The sequence below is a fragment of the Symphalangus syndactylus genome, chromosome 14 (assembly GCF_028878055.3).
Source record: "Symphalangus syndactylus isolate Jambi chromosome 14, NHGRI_mSymSyn1-v2.1_pri, whole genome shotgun sequence".
NCBI classification, from domain to species: domain Eukaryota; kingdom Metazoa; phylum Chordata; class Mammalia; order Primates; family Hylobatidae; genus Symphalangus; species Symphalangus syndactylus.
In genome coordinates, this window is record NC_072436.2 from 54,980,964 (window position 1) to 54,998,402 (window position 17,439).

Sequence of the window (17,439 nt, forward strand, 5' to 3'; positions counted from 1 at the left end):
TGTTAAGTTTTTAATTTTTTAGGAAACTGTCAGCACTTTGGGAGGCCAAGATGGGAGGATTGCTTGAGCTCAGGAGTTTGAAACCCCCTAGGCAACATACATAGACTGTGCCTCTACAAAAATACAAATTAGCCGAGTGTCATGCTGCGCGCCTGTAGTCCTGGCTACTTGGGAAGCTGAAATGGAAGGATTGCTTGAGCCTGGGAGGTCAAGGCTGCAGTGAGCTGTGATCATGCCATGGTACTCAATCTGGGCAACAGAGTGAGACCTTGTTTCTAAAGAAAAAAAAAAAACTGCCACTGTTTTTCAGAGTAGTTATACTATTTTACATTCCTATCAGCAGTATATGAAAGATTCATTTTCTCTGCATTTCTACCAGCATTCTATATTGTCTCTTTTATTATTTATTTATTTTTATTTTATTTTTGGGAGATGGAGTCTCATTCTGTCACCCAGGCTGGAGTGCAATTGCACGATCTTGGCTCACTGCAACCTCTGCCTCCCAGGTTCAAGCAATTCTCCTGCCTCAGCCTCCCTAGTAGCTGGGATTACAGGGACCCGCCACCACACCTGGCTAATTTTTTTTTTTTTTTTGTATTTTTAGTAGAGATGGGGTTTCACCACGTCGGCCAGGCTGGTCTTGAACTCCTGACCTCAGGTAATCTACCCGCCTCAGCCTCCCAAAGTGCTGGGATTACAGGTGTGAGCCACTGTGCCTGGCCTCTTCTATTTTTTATTTTAGCCATTCTAATAGGTGAGTAGTGGTATCTCATTGTGGTCTTTTAAATTTGTTGAGGTTTATGGCCCAGGGGTGATCTATCTTGGTATGTATTCTGTGGGTGCCTAAATGTATTCTACTGTTGGGTGGAGTGTTCCATAAATGTCGATAAAATTGTTGGTTGATGGTGTTGTCAGGTTCTTGTATATCCTTGCTGATTTTCTGTCAAGTTGTTCTGTCAACTGTAAAGAGTGGTGTTGAAATTTCCAACTATAATTGTGGAATTGTCTATGTCTCCTTTCAGTTCTGTCAGTTTTTATTACACATATTTTTCAGTTCTGTTATTTGGTACATACACTTTTAGGATTTCTGTCTTTTTGGTGGATTGATCCTTTTATCATTAATGTAATGTCCCTCTGTCCCTGTTAGTTTTCTTTGCCGTGAAGTCTACTTTATTTGACACTATACCCATTCTACTTGCTTTTGATTTATGTTTGCATGACATATTTTTTATTCTTTTGTTTTCACCCTACCTATGTCATTGTATTTCAAGTGAATTTCTTGTAGACTGCATGTAGCATATGATTTTTCTTATACCAATCTCATTCTTTGAGTTTTTAGACTGTTTTCTTACATGTAATTATAGGTAATGTTAGGCCTTAAGTTGGCCATTTTAGTTTTTGTTTTCCATTTTTTGTTTTCATTTTCCTGCCTGTAAGTGGGTTACTTGAACACTTTTTTTAGAATACAATTTTGGTTTATTCATAGTGGTTTGAGTTGTATCTCCTTGTATAGTTTTTTAGTGGTTGCTCCAAAATGTTACTTTATATATATGTAACTTACCACAGTCTCCTGGTACCCATATTACCCTCTTCCACCTCTAGTATAACTATCTATGTACTTTGAGAACCACATTAGACAGTGTTGTAAGTTTTGCTTCAAATATAATTTAGAAAACTTAAGAAAAGGGCCGGGTGCGGTGGCTCAAGCCTATAATCCCAGCACTTTGCGAGGCCGAGGCAGGCAGATCACTTGAGGTCAGGAGTTCAAGATTAGCTTGGCCAACATGGTGAAACCCTGTCTCTACTCAAAACAATACAAAAATTAGCTGGGTGTGGTGGTGGCGCCTGTAATCCCAGCTACTCAGGAGGCTGAGGCACGCGAATTGCTTAAACCCAGGAGGTGGAGTTTGCAGTGAGCCGAGATTGCACCACTGCACTTCAGCCTGGGTGACAGAGTGAGACTCCGTCTCCAAAAAAAAAAAAAAAAAAAAATAAGAAAAGGAAAGTCTATTGTAGTTACCCATATTTTTGCCCTTTCTGTTGTTCTTTCTTCCTGATGTTCAAAGATTCCTTCTTTTACCATTTCCTTCTTATTTAGAGAACTCTCTTTAGCTAGTCTTCTTTGTTGTCAGCGGCAACATATTCTTTTAATTTTCCTTGGTCCGAGAATGTCTAAATTTTACCTTTCATTAATGAAGGATAGTTTTGCTAGATAAATTCTGTGTTGACCACAGAATTCTGCTCTTGAATTTGGAAAATTCTGCTTTCTTGTTTTCTGATGAGATATTCAGTGTTATTCAAATTGTTTCCCGTTTATAGATAAAGTGTTGTTTCTTTGTGCTTTCAATATTTTTTCTTTTTCTTTAATTTTCAGGTTTGAATATGATGCCTCTTGGCATGGATTTTGGGTTTCTTTTTCTGTTTAGGATTTGTTCAGCTTCTTGAACCTGTATAGGCTTAAGCCTTTTTACCACATTTGGGGAATTTTCAGCCACTTTTTTCAGCCCCGCCTTCTTTTTTCTCTGCATCATGCCCCCAGTGGCATGAATGTTAGATCTTAGGTATAGCCATACAGCACCCTCAGGCTCTGTTCTTTTGTTTTTTTTCCTGTTGGTTTGTTCGCTTTTCAGATTGTGTCTGTTGTTCTATCTTCAGGTTCATGGATTCTCTCTTGTGTTCCTTTTGTTCTGCTGTTGAGCCTATTCATTGATTTTTTCACTTAGGTTATTCTATTTTTCATTTCTCAAATTTGTTTTGTTCTTTATGTCTTCTGTATCCTTCCTGAGGATTTCTGTTTTCATTTGTCTTAGTGTGATATTGCTCATTGCAGCATTTTTAATGATGGCTGCTTGAAAATCCTTGTTAGACAGTTCTAATATCTGTGTCTTCTCAATTCTGGCATCTGTTGGTTGTCTTTTCTTATTTGAGTTGAGATTTTCTTGGTTCTTGATATGTTCTTTGAGTGGTTTTGGATAAAACCGGGACATTTTGAGTGTTATCTGTGAAACTCGATCTTCTTTAAATCTTCTGTTTTAGCAGGCCTCATCTGAACTGCTCTCATAGGGGAACTTTGTTACTGCCAGATGGGGTGGAAGTCTAGGATCCCCACTTGGCTTTCATTGACATTGGGGTGGAGTCTTTACTGCTGGGTGGAGGTGGGAGTTTGGGCTCCCCACCTGGCCTCTGCTGATGCCAGCCAGCCTAGCTGGAAGGGAAGGAGTGCCTTGTTGGTCTTTCTCACATGTTCTTGTTTCTAGGCAGAGGTAAATGCCCTGACTCTTCACTAGTTCTTTGCTGATACCACCTAAGCTGGGACAGAGTTGTGTCTTATTGCCAGGTGGGGGTAGATTTCCAGGCTAACCACATGGTCTCTAATGGCACAAAAGGAATGGGGTTGGGAGCCTTATTGCCACTCATTGGGATTGAAGTTTTAGTTTCCCACTTGGCCTACTTCAACACCACCCCCCAAAAACTAAACATTTGAGGAGATAGCCACCTCACAAAAGGCAACAGTGGACAACATATACTTTCTGAAGCAGAATTATTGAAAGAGATAAGTTAATATGTGACTAATATATGTAAGGAGTTATGGTTGATCAGATACTGATATGAAACAACAGGAAACTTATTTAAAAACCCAGAAATATTAGTTATAGAAAATATAATAGCTAAAACAAGGTAATTATGGGATAAAAAGTAGAAGGGATATGGCTAAAGAATTAATTAACTGGAAGATTAGAATTAGGAATTCTCTCAGAAGGCATCAAAAGAGCCAAGAAGTATAGAGGACAGAAATAGAAACAGTAGAACACAATTAAGAGTCAAGAAGGGAAAGCTGGCTACTCGGGAAGATTGCTTAAGGCCAGGCATTCAAGCCTGTAGTGTGTGATGATCAGGCCTGTAGATAGCAACTGTGGTCCAGCCTGGGCAACATAGTGAGACCCTGTCTCTAAAATTTTTTTTCAATTTTTAAAAGCCATGAAAGGAAAATAAAAAACAAGGAAGTAATTTTTTACATAATGGAGGATAAATTTCTAAGAATTAAGAGAAAATTGAAAGGCCTCAGTTTGAAAGCATTCACATGGAGTCTCAACTGGGAGCAATAAGGAAAACCCACATCTAGACACATAATCAAAGACAGAAAATCTTTCTTATTTTTAAATTTTATTCCAGTAGTTGTTGGGGAAGAGGTGGTTTTTGGTTACATGGGTAAGTTCTTTAGTGGTGATTTCTGAGATTTTGGTGCACGTGGCACCTGAGCAGTGTACACTGCACCCAATGTGTAGTATTTTAATCACCCCCACCCCCACCCTTACCCTGAGGTCCTCAAAGTCAATTATATCCTTTTTTTTTTTGAGACTGAGTCTCACTATGTCATCCAGACTAGAGTGCAGTGGCACGATTTTGGCTCACTGCAAGCTCCGCCTCCCAGGTTCAAGTGATTCTCATGCTTCAGCCTCCCGAGTAGCTGGGATTACAGGTGCCCGCCACCACACCTGGCTAATTTTTATATTCTTGGTAGATGTGGTTTCACCATGTTGGCCAGGCTAGTCTCAAACTCCTGACCTCAAGTGATCCGCCCTCCTCAGCCTCCCAAAGTCCTGGGATTAAAGGCATAAACCACTGCGCCCAGCCCAATTATATCATTCTTATGCCTTTGTGTCCTTATAGCTTAGCTCCCACTTATAAGTGAGAACATACAATATTTGGATTTCCATTCCTGAGTTACTTCACTTAAAATAATGGTCTTCAGCTCCATCCAGGTTGGTGCAAATGCCATTATTTTGTTTCTTTTTATGGCTGAGTAGTATTCCGTGGTGTATATATATATATACCACTTTTTGTTAATCCACTCTTTGGTTGATGGGCATTTAGGCTGGTTCCATGTTTTTGCAGTTGCAAATTGTATTGCTGTAGACGTGTGTACAAGTGACTTTTTCATATAATGACTATTTTCCTTTGGGTAGATACCCAGTAGTGAGATTGCTGGATCGAATGGTAGTTCTAATTTTAGTTCTTTAAGGAATCTCCATACTGTTCTCCATAGTGGTTGTACTAGTTTACATTCCCACCAGCAGTGTAAAAGTGTTCCCTTTTCACCCTTTTCACCACATCCATGCCAGCATCTATTATTTTTAAATTTTTAGTTATGGCCATTCTTGCAGGAATAAGGTGGTTTCACACTGGCTTTGATTTGCATTTCCCTGATAATTAGTGGTATTGAGCATTTTTTCATATGTTTGTTAGCCATTTGCATATCTTGAGAATTGTCTGGTAATGTCCATTGCCCTTTTTGTGATGGGATTACATATTTTTTTCTTGTGATTTAAGTTTCTTGTAGATTCTGCTTATTAGTCCTTTGTTGGATGGATAGTTTGTGAATATTTTCTCCCATTCTGTAGGTTGTCTGTGTACTCTGATTTTTCATTTGCTGTGCAGAAGCTTTTTAGTTTAATTAGGTCCCATCTATTTATTTTTGTTCTTGTTGCATTTGCTTTTGGGCTCTTGGTCATGAACTCTTTACCTAAGCCAACAAAAGACAGAAAATCTTAAAGGCTTCCATAGAGAAAATCCACATCCACCGCAGCGTTTGAGCCAGAATCAGACTAATGTGAGACATCACAACATGAATCTTTGCTTCAAGAAGTCATTAATGTTTTTAACATATTGGAGGGCAGAACATAGAATTTAAGTGTTAGGACATTATAAGAATGTCCTCAGGCATACACAGCTTCAGAAGATCTGACACAAAGACTCGTTGGTGCACTCCCATGTTTATTACAGCATCATTCACAGCAGCCAAAATAGAGAATCAACCTAAGTGTACATCAGCAGATGAATGGATAAAGAAAATGGGATATATATACACAATGAAATACTACCTAGTAAAAAAAAAAAAATCTGTCATTTGCAGCAACATGGATGAACTTGGAGGACATGTTAAGTGAAGTAAGTCTGGACAGAAAAATACTGCATATTCTCACCCACAGGTAGGAGCTAAAAAAGCTGATCTTTTAGAAGTAGAGAGTGTAGGTCGGATGAATAACTTCTAGTGTTCTATAACACTATAGGCTGACTATAATTAACAATTTATTGTAGATTTTCAAATTCCTAGAAAACCAGATTTTGAATGTTCCCAGCATAAATGAGAAATGTTTTGAGGTGATGGATATGCCAATTATCCTGATTTGATCATTACACATTGTATACACATCTTGAAATATTGTACTCTACCCCATAAATACATACAATTATATGCCAATTAAAAATAATAAAAGCAGGCCGAGTGCAGTGGCTCATGCCTGTAATCTAAGCAATTTGAGAGGCTGAGGTGGGAGTATCTCTTGAGTCCAGGAATTCAAGGCTGCAGGGCACCATGAGTCACCACTGCACTCCAGCCTGTGCAAGAGCATCTCTAAAAATAAAAGTGAAAAAAGAATAGACACACCACAGACTCATAAAATGTTTGTAATATGTATTTGACCGAGGACAGACATATAACCAGAATACATAAAAGAATTACTACAAATCACAATTTAAATGTAATAAATATTTGCAAGTTTAAATAGAGACATTCCACAAGACCAAGTAGCCAGTGTGCACATGAGTTTTCAATGTCACTGGTCATGAGTAAAATGCAATATTAAACCAATAAAATACCACTTTACACTCACTAGAATGGCTAAAATTAACAACAATACCAAATGTTAGCAAGGATAAGGAACACCTGGAACTCTTAGACATTGCTAGTGGTAGTCTATTACAGTAAACCACTTTGAAGAACTGTTTGAGCAATTCCTCTCCTACGTGTATACAAAAGAGAAATGATAACTTACGTCCACAAAAGTAGTGACTTCTACAAGTATATTCATAGCAGCTTTATTCATAATAGCCCAAAACTGAAAACAGACTGAATGTCCCTTAATAGGAAAATGGATATACACATTGCAGTATTTTCATATAATGGAACACTATTAAAGAATCACCGACATGCAATGACCTGGATGAATCTCAATAGCATGCTGAATGGCAGAAGCTGGACCCAAAAGACTATGTGGTATGACTCCACTGATATGAAATCCAAATTTGAACAAAACTAGTCTGCGGTTATAGAAGTCAGATCGTGATCGAGAGAGACTGTAACCAGAAAGGAGTACAGAGACTTTTTCAGTCGGGGGGAAATGTTCTATATCTTGTTTTGGATGGACATTACAAGGATGTATACAAATATTGAGACTCAGTTGAGTGAGAAGGGGCCCACATCTGGTAATAGCCAAGTAGCTCCTACCAGGCCATTCCATGTACATGTAATAACTATAAATAAAAAAATAGAAAACTTTCCATAAGCTGCTGGAGAGCAACAGAATCAGACAGATAATGGGAAGGTGGGTGACACTTGGATAGAAGGAGTAAAACAGTGAATTTTGTTTGTGTGGCTTGTAGTCTGAGGGCAAACCATAGTCTGTACCATGCAGAGCAGCTAAAACTCAGAAATGTGCTGCTGTAACTGTTCTGTCCAGCTTGCAGAACAAAATAGCAGAGGTTGGGTTGACCATTGCAGCTGGAAAGTGAGGGGATACTCACAGGAAGAAGAGAGTGAGCCTCAGATATTCTGCACACTGTGTCCAAACCTTCCTGTAGCTCCTAAACTACACATGTGTGTGTTAGACTTCCAGCAGTCCAGCTAAGGCTAAAAGAATTGAACTGAAATTTCAGCTACCTTCAACTGCAGGCAGCAGTATGCAGTTTGAGTCTAGTAAAGTTACCTGCCTATTAGCATGAATAATCAGTATTTTTCAGCAACATTATAGAATCCAACATTTTTGGAACATATTATTTGTCCAGAATATGATCCAAAATTATTCAGTAAAGAGGCAAATATTACCCACGCTCAAGAGAAAAGGCAATCAATTGAGACTGACCCAGAGATGATGCAGACATTGGAATTAGCAAGCAAGGAATTTAAAGCAGCTCTTAATATTACTATAGGATGTAAAGGAAAGTGCTCATAATGAAGAAAGCAGTAAGAAGTACAGAAGTCCAAACTAGAAAAAAACCAAATGGAAATTCTGTAACTGGAAAATTAAATACTTGAAATAGAAAATTCAGTGGATGGGCTTAATAGCAGGTTGGAAGTTACAAGAGTTATTGATTTTTTTTTTTTTTTTTTTTTTTTTTTTTTTGAGACAGTCTTACTCTGTTGCCTAGGTTGGAGTGCAGTGGCACTATCTCTGCTCACTGCAACCTCCACCTCCTGGGTTCAAGCTCTTCTCCTCTAGAGTAGCTGGGATTACAGGCGTGTGCCACCACGCCCGGCTAATTTTTGTATTTTTAGTGGAGATGGGGTTTAGTAGAGACGGGGTTTCACCAGCCATTTGGCCAGGCTGGTCTCAAACTCCTGGCCTCAAATCATCCGCCCGTCTTGGCCTCCCAAGTGCTGGGATTATCAACATGAGCCACCACACCTGGCCGAGTTACTGACTTAAAACAAAAACAAGTTATCTGGGGGAGAGAGAAATAAGATTGAAAACAGTGAATAGCACCTTACGGCAATATCAAAAGATCTAATGTACAAATAATGTTTAAAGTCCAAGGACAAGAGGAAAGAGGCCCTCCAAGGAAAATATTTAATTGAATAATAGCTGAAGTGTTTTGATATTTGGTGAAAGACAAAGTTTGTAGGTTCAAGAATCTCAGCTAACCTTGAGCCTAAGTGATAGGATATGGATGTTCACTGTACAAGTCTTGCCATTTTTTTCTCTGTGTTTGAAATTTTTTATAATGTTAAAAAACAAAATCCTCAAAACAAAACATTTGTATTGAAAAAAACATTTAGAAGTACTCAGACACAAGTCCAGATGAAGTAGACAGAGATATAGAAAGTGAGGGTAGTTAAGTATCTATAAAGTTTGTTGTTACCTTAAAAGCCTCAAAGAAAATATAGTCTATAGCCATCTACAGCTAAAATTCTAAATATCAATATGAGGATGGGGTAAGGAAGCAAAAGATAAAAAGCAGCATGTTGAAGCACTCGTGGAAAGACATTGGTAAATTTAAGAAGCTTATAATAGTATATGAAGGTAAGAATGAATGCTAATATACCAGTAACCACCTTAAGAACAAAGATACAATCTAAACCTTTTTTTTTTTTTTTTGAGATGGAGTCTTGCTCTGTCTCCCAGGCTGGATGGAGTACAGTGGCGTGATCTTGGCTCACTGCAACCTCCGCCTTCTGGGTTCAAGCAATTCTCCTGCCTCAGCCTCCTGAGTAGCAGGGATTACAGGCATGCACCACCACGCCTGGCTAAATTTTGTATTTTTAGTAGAGACGGGGTTTCACCATGTTGGTCAGGCTGGTCTTGAGCTCCTTACTTTGTGATCTGCCCGCCTCGGCCTCCCAGAGTGCTGGGATTACAGGCGTGAGACACCGTGCCCCGCCCCTTAGGTGATTCTTAAAGCGAGGAAACTAAAGCACTAGGCTTTGGGACTCTCAGGCATCCTCCTCAATTCCCAGAGGATGGACCTGAGACTCAGAACAGGGAGTCTGCAGGGCTGCACACCCGCTGGTTGAAGGCTGAGAAACAGCCAGATGTTTTCTAGAAGGGCTTATTCTGTCTCACTGTCCTGGCCTAACAGGAGGTGGCAGCGCTGGTTCTGAGTTCTTGCTACTGCTTCTTTGGATTGGCCTCACTCAGGTCGTGCTGTTGTCTCATGGGCTGGAATCCTGGTTACTGGAGGGCAGAGACAAAAGTCTTGTACCTCCTCTGGAGCCCACTGTAGGCATAGGAAACCTAACATTATTTGGCTCTATGATGTCTCTGTTTTGCAGGGATTCCACACATGACACTTTTTAAAATACAAACTTTTATATTCAAATATAATGTACATGCATAAAAGTGCACCAATAGAAACTATACAGTATAATGAATTTTCACAAACAACACACACCTGTTTAACCAACATACAGGTAAGAAATAGAACATTACTACACTGTCCTTCTGCTCCAGGACAACTTCGTTCCTGATTTCTACCACCATAGGTTGGTTTCGCCTATTTTTAAACTTAATAAAGGTGGAATTGTGTATTTTTTGCATGTCTAGCTTCTTTCAACATTATGAAAGTATATAGATGTATTACACACAACATCTATTACATCCATGTTGTATGTAATAGTTCATTTGAAATGTTATTTCATGTGATAGTTTGGGATTGCAAATAATACAACTATGTACATGTCTTTTGGTTAATACATGCACACATTTCTGTTGGAGGAATGGAGTTGTTGGGTTGCAGGATATGCTCATGTCCAGCTTTAGCAGATACTGCAGAACCGTTGACCAGAGAGGTTGTAGCATGTAGCACTTTTCAAAGGAAATTTTTTTTTTTTTTTTTTTTTTTTTTTTTGAGACGGAGTCTCGCTCTGTCGCCCAGGCTGGGGTGCAGTGGCGCAATCTCGGCTCACTGCAAGCTCCGCCTCCGGGGTTCACGCCATTCTCCCGCCTCAGCCTCTCCGAGCAGCTGGGACTACAGGCGCCCGCCACCACGCCCGGCTAATTTTTTTGTATTTTTAGTAGAGACGGGGTTTCACCATGGTCTCGATCTCCTGACCTCGTGATCCACCCGCCTTGGCCTCCCAAAGTGCTGGAATTACAAGCGTGAGCCACCGCACCCAGCCTAGGAAATTTTTGATGCTAAGGAGCCTATGTTCCAGTAAAACGAGAATTAGAATTCCTCCTCTAGTGGCACTTCAGCTAAGGAGGAAGTTACTCTGGAAGCCATCAGCAGGCTGTAGGATAGGTTCTGTTCCTATGTAGGTGCCAAGAGCTACATATGCATATCAGTGTGCACATCTAAGTGAACTGACACACTTTCAAGTCTCTGCCACTCTGAGTGGACAGGTGTGTCTTTCAGAGGTTTATTAACAGATGCATTAGTTCACGTCTTGGCAAGAAAAGATGGCAGACTCAAAAGGTATATTAGAATTGGCAAAGGGACAATTTAGACAGAGTGAAGGGAAACAACGGGGCTTTGAAGCTCCCAGGACATACATGCAACGCTTCAGCAAGGCCCCAGTGAGCTCATGAAGCAGGGAGGAGTGGGTAGGAGCAGCCTTCGCCATCAGGCGCCATCCCTGCAGCCTACATAAGCACACCTGTCCTCTCAGAGCCCTGTGGGCTCCCACAGGCCTTGCACCCATAGGCCTGAAGGAGCAGTGTTACTGGGTTCTGGGAGAGTTGTAGCCATGGAGAGGCTGCAGAGAGAGCTGGGTGAGTGGGAGATTGGAAATAAATACTTCCATGTCTTCTCTTGCCTCTCATTGCCTGCTGGAAGCCAGAGGATAATTCAGTTCATATAGGTCAGCCTCCTGGGGTAGTTTCCTAGGGCACAAAGCAGGGATGTGAGGGAGAAGGATGGATCTGGAGGGGCAACCAGAATATCTGACCTGATAGATGTATTTTCAGCTGGAAAAGGCATACATATTGAGAGTAGAAATGTTGGCAAGTATAGAAAAGCATAAAGAAGAAAAAAAGAGTATCTATAATCTCATCAACCAGAAGCATCATCTGTTTACATTTTAGTGTGTTTGTTTCTAGTCCTTTTCCATACATATTTTTCAGTAGTTGGGATCACACCATGCATGTAGTTTTTTATTAGTTTTTGTAATGAACTGGCATCAATTCCTCTTGGGGAAGAGAGCTTTTGGTTTGGGGAAGATTCCTTGAGAAACTGGAATAGATGATATGGCTCTGACTGTAAGGTATTAGTAGCTCAAGCAAATGATCGTTAGTATCTCTGTAGGAGAGAGTAGATTTGTTTATATTTACTGGTGCTTTTGAAGAGAAGGTGGCTAGGGAAGCATCCTGATGGTGGGGTGGCCAAGGGGCAAGTTAAGAATGGCCTACAAAACTGATGACTTGTTCTCCCATTCTTCATACCACTAGAATTACAATGCTGTGGAAGACTTGGGGGAGATCCCTTTCTCAGGGAAGGGAGACCCATCTTCTGTTGAGGGATGGGCATGTAGCCCAGTCCTGGCTAGTGAGTTTTAAGGGGACTGTGCCAGAGGCTACTGGGAAGGGTTTCCTCCTGATAAAAAGGGAGGGGCATGTGAGGAGAAATTCTCTGCCCTGCATTGACCTTTGTTTCCTGCCCCAACTTGCAACTTGAAGAGAAAGGCCAAGGATTAAGAATTAGGACTCATTAGGCCGGACACGGTGGCTCACACCTGTAATCCCAGCACTTTGGGAGCCGGGGCGGGCGGATCATGAGGTCAGGAGATCGAGACCATCCTGGCTAACACGGTGAAACCTTGTCTCTACTAAAAATGGAAAAAAATTAGCTGGGCGTGGTGGCAGGTGCCTGTAGTCCCAGCTACTCGGGAGGCTGAGGCAGAAGAATGGTGTGAACCTGGGAGGTGGAGCTTGCAGTGAGCCGAGATCACGCCACTGCACTCCAACCTGGGTGACAGGGCAAGACACTGTCTCAAAAAAAAAAAAAAAAAAAAGAATTAGGACTCATTAGCCAGCCTGTAAACTCAGCTACTCAGGAGAAGGGAGGATCACTTGAGACCGGGAGTTCAAGACCGGCCTGGGTAACATAGTGAGACCCCTGTCTCTAAAAAAAAATTTTTTTTCATTAGCCGTACATGGTGGCATGTATCCGAAGTCCCAGTTTACTCAAGAGACTGAGTTGGGAAGATTTCTTCAGCCTGAGAGTTCAAAGCTTCAGTAAGCAATGATTGAGCTACTGCACTCCATATCCTGGGCAACGGAGCAAGACCCTGTCTCAAAAAAAAAGAAAAAAAATTAAAAAAAGAATTAGGACCCTGGCCCCCATTCTCAGCTCTGTCTCTGTGTCATTTATTAATTCTGAGTCCTGCTTGCATCTTGGCATTGATTCCACCCACCCCCTCCTCCCCCAAGTAGGGAGAACAATAACAATGCTTACATTCAAGCTTTATCCTAGGCCATCATTACTGGTATTCTATAGTTCAGGGAAAAACTGAGGCACAGAGAGGTTAAGTAACTTGCCCAAGTTGCACAGCTGGTAAGTGGCAGAACCATAGCCGAATTCTGGCAGTCCACTGCAAAGCCCACTCTCAAGCAATCTCTAATCACAATGACTTGGCTCCCAGGGTTCTGGTAGGTAAGCCTGCTGTGCTTGGAAACTGATAGGCTCATGGCCTATCCATGATAGGTAAAGGGTTGATTGGTTGCAAACCTCTTATCTAAATGGCCTGTAAAAGCACACACAGTGTGCTTGCTGACAGTGCCCAGAGACCATGTGGGAGGTGCCAAATATGGGTGGTAACAGGCAAGGAAGAGGGAATATCTGTACCAAATCTGGTTTTGAGGAAGAATTGTATGTCATGTTGTATTGACAGTCTGGCTAATTGGATGGGTAGATGGCTCCTACATGGGTGTTGTAGGCTCTGGCAATGCTGGGCATCCCATTTTCCCATAACTTGTCAGGCTTAAAGTGATTACTGAGGAAGGTGGAAACCAGGCTTGCCCGCTTGGTTCTTGGTCCATGTGTTCAGACTTCCCCAGAGAGCACCTGTCCTGGAGGATCTAAGCCAGGGCTTCTCATGGTGAGCCCTCTCTGAAAGTGGAGAAGCAGACCAAGGCAGTGGGGAGTGGGACTCTTCTTATGTGGATCATGCCCAGCACCAAATGAGATTGGCTCCAGATTAGGTCAGCAGTCATTCTAGACCAGATGGTCCCTATGGAAAAAAAGTGGAGCATTAGAACAGGGAAGGGTGAGCAGCAAAAGATGCAAAGGAGAGGGAAAAGTGGAACAAGAGACAATAGTTTCAAAAATCTGTAGGTTTGTCTTTTTCCCTCTCTTCCTAAGCAGTTTAGTCCTAAAGCCACTAAATAATGCACAGCCAAAAAGGAAAATATTCATGCATGTGGCAGGGGGAGAAGCCACCACTAACTTTTGCTAGAAGTATTCATTGGAGCCCCAGAAAATCCCCTGGGTTCCAGACCTAGTCCTCTGCCACGATTGTGTGGTAATAACCCCAATTTTCCCTTGATAATTGGGGTCAGTCAATTCAGCCCGCAAAGTCACTGCTCTTTTTTGATTTAATGTCATGAGGCACCCAAAAATATCTAAATGGAGGCAGTCTCAGCTTCCAGTTTGACGGAGCCACTGTTGGGTCCCTGGTGGAAATAGTCCTCCCTTGGGAACCAAGACCTTCCAAGCAAGCAGAGCTCAAAATTGTGGAGATGAGAAGTGATTGGTCATTATGTGTGACAGTGGGAAGACCCGCTGTCTTTTCTGTTCTTGCTTCTTGGGCCCATGAAGAGACAGCACTATGTATAGGTCTTTAATTTGAAGGATATATTGCATCCTATAAGATAAAACCCTGTTCTTTCAGGGTGTTGACTCCCATCTGGTGCCCTAGGTAATTATCTAGTAGGCCATCCCACTGTTCAGACTGACCTCTTCGCGATGGGATCTCTGGTAAGACCAATGAGTTTCATGAACCACAAGCCCATTGTTGCAAGCCTCTGTAATGCATGCCTTCCAGTGAGCATCCACATCAGATACTTGGGACCCAAATATCTGTTCCCCTTTGTGCCCAGTTTGAGAAGTTTATATAATTTCCCCAGATCTCATCACCAGTGTTCCAACCCTTGTCCCTCCATGACCATCCAGTCATTAATTAGAAATCTTCCTATAGTCAGCAGATCTGTACTTCTGGTCATCTCTCAGTTCAAACAAAGTGGACAACCAAACAGCTCCAAGTTCTGCTCAATAGGAAGTCTTCTGTTTATCACTGTCCTTCAGAGTCACCCAAGTGAGACTGTAATATTGCCATCCACTTTCTGTTGGTTCCAACATATGGAGAACTGCCTGCAAATCAAGCCCAGATTATTTCCTTCTCAGCTACCTAGTCATAAGGAACTCCCAGCAGGCATAGATGAGGATTGAGGGGGGAGGAGGCAATGCAGCCAGAGTCAGTGTCGAAGGAGTCTGACTTACTTGTGTCCTCTGGAACTGCTTGAGGACAGCCTTTTCTATTTTTGCTGCACAGGTCTAATCTGTGGCTAGGTGTGTCAATAACTATAAATTCATGATGGGAAGCTCAGGTCACAAGGTTACTTGATATCTCATGGTTCAGTGTTTATTCTTTACTAAGGGCCAGTAGAAAAGCAGAATCTTTCTCAAATAGTTAATAGTTACCTGGAGAAGAGGGCATGGATTTGCCTCCACACTCCAGAGTTCTGTACTGTGATTGTCCTATTAATGCTTGTCACAGGCTCCACAGACCAGCCTTGTTTGTCACAGGCACTTTTACTAGCATTGGATCTGTGGGGTCATAAGGCTTGTTCTTCAGCCTGGGCTTGATGCAGAGCAAGAGATTGCTTTAGTCTCTGCTCAAAATTGATTACTCAGTAAATGGGTTGAAATAACACACTCAAGTTTGGTATGCATTGCCTCCAAATGCCAAGAAGGATCCACCAAGGATTTTCTTTATTTTTTAGTTGTAGGTGATGCAAAGTACAGCAACTTGTCTTTTGCCTTGGAGAGGCTATCTTAACATGCTCCTCACACTAGATCTCTAGAAGCTTTGCGATCATAAGCCTTTGAATTTTCATGGGATTTATCTCCCACCCTCTGTTTACGTGCATGCCTCCAAGGTATCTAAACTATTTTGCATTTTCTGCTCATCAGATCCAATCAGTATAAATGTCAGTTTAGCAGATGGGTATACTGTCAAGATCTCCACACACTGTGTTGTGTTAGAGAGGAGGAGAATTCACAATACTGTGAAGGTCTTGTCAGGTAAAAGCTCATGGTTCTTACCAAGGGGAATGAAGGAAAAAACATTTTCCAGGCCAATAGGTGCATGCCAGGTGTCAGGGGCTTTGTTGATTTGTTCCAATAAAGATACTACATCATGAACAGGAGTTGCAATCAGACATACCACCTGATTAATTTTATGATAATCCACAGCCATTACCCAAGATCTAAGTACCTTCTTCACAGTCCAAAAGGTGTGTTAGACGGAGATGTGATAGGTACTTCCATGCCTCCAACTTTCAAGTCTTTGATATTAGCACTGATTTCTGCAGTTCCCCCTGGGTGCAGTATTACTATTCAGGAGCTTCACTTGGCCTTTCCTACTGTAAGCCAGTGTGGAGGGATTCAGCCAGTTGCCAGTATATCTATGCCAATTATACATTCAGGAACTGGGAATTTAACCACAGGCATGGATCTACAGATGTCCTGGGTCCACTGTAATTCAAATTTGGACTCAGTCCATTTATCGCCTGCTCATCAGTAACACAGGAACAGGGAGGAGAAGCCTATGAGAAGTGGAGTGGAAGACGCAAGTCCCTTCTCACTCCTCCATCTTTGCAGCCTCCCTCTGGTGGCCTCTATTAGCAGAGACCCACAGGGAAGCATTATCACAAAGCAGAAATGAGGTTTGTAGAGTTCCATATCACAAACCAGAATAGAAAATGTAGGTTTGCAGCTGAGATACATATATGCATTATATGTTATTCCCATATACAGCTATCCCTCAGTATCCAAGGGGGACTGATTCCTGGACCTCTTGTGGATATCAAAATCCATAGATGCTCAAGTCTCTAGTACAAAATGGAATAGTATTTGCATATAACGCATGTATATCCTCCTGTATCATTTGAATCATCTCTAGATTACTTATAATACCTTACATAATGTAAATGCTATATAAATAGTTGTTATACTATATTGTTTAGGGAATAATGACAAAAAAATAGTCTGTACATATTTAGTACAGACAGTTTTTCTCTGTATATTTTTGACCCACGATTGGTTGAATCCGAGGATTCAACCCACAGATATGGAGGGCCACAGATATGGAGGGCCAACTGTAATATGTATACTGCAGAACCCACAGATATGGAGGGCCACAGATATGGAGGGCCAACTGTAATATATATGCTGCAGAACCCACAGATATGGAGGGCCACAGATATGGAGGGCCAATTGTAATATATATGCTGTATATCATATATATATAATATATATGCTGTGTGATATATATAATATATATGCTGTGTGTTATATATAATATATATGCTATGTGTTATATATGTGATATAATAATAACTGGCACATGCTTTTTCTCATTTCTCTATCAAAAAATTATTTTTTTGAGACCAACTCTGCTGTTGTTGACCAACAGCTAATAGGCACTGTAGGAATTCCAGATTTAGAAATTTTGGGCAGCATGGCTGGCCTTGAAGAGGCTGGGATGGAAGAGGTTTCCTGGATCTGCCCACAGTGGTGTTCTCAGAGCCCTGGGAGTCCACACACAGCTATAAGAAGCACTGAAAGCTTCCTGCATGTCAGCGTTCTCCTCTTCCTTCATATCCATGACTGGTGCATGCCTGGATTTCTTCTGTCTCTCTGGCACTCATACCTCCACCTCTCCCT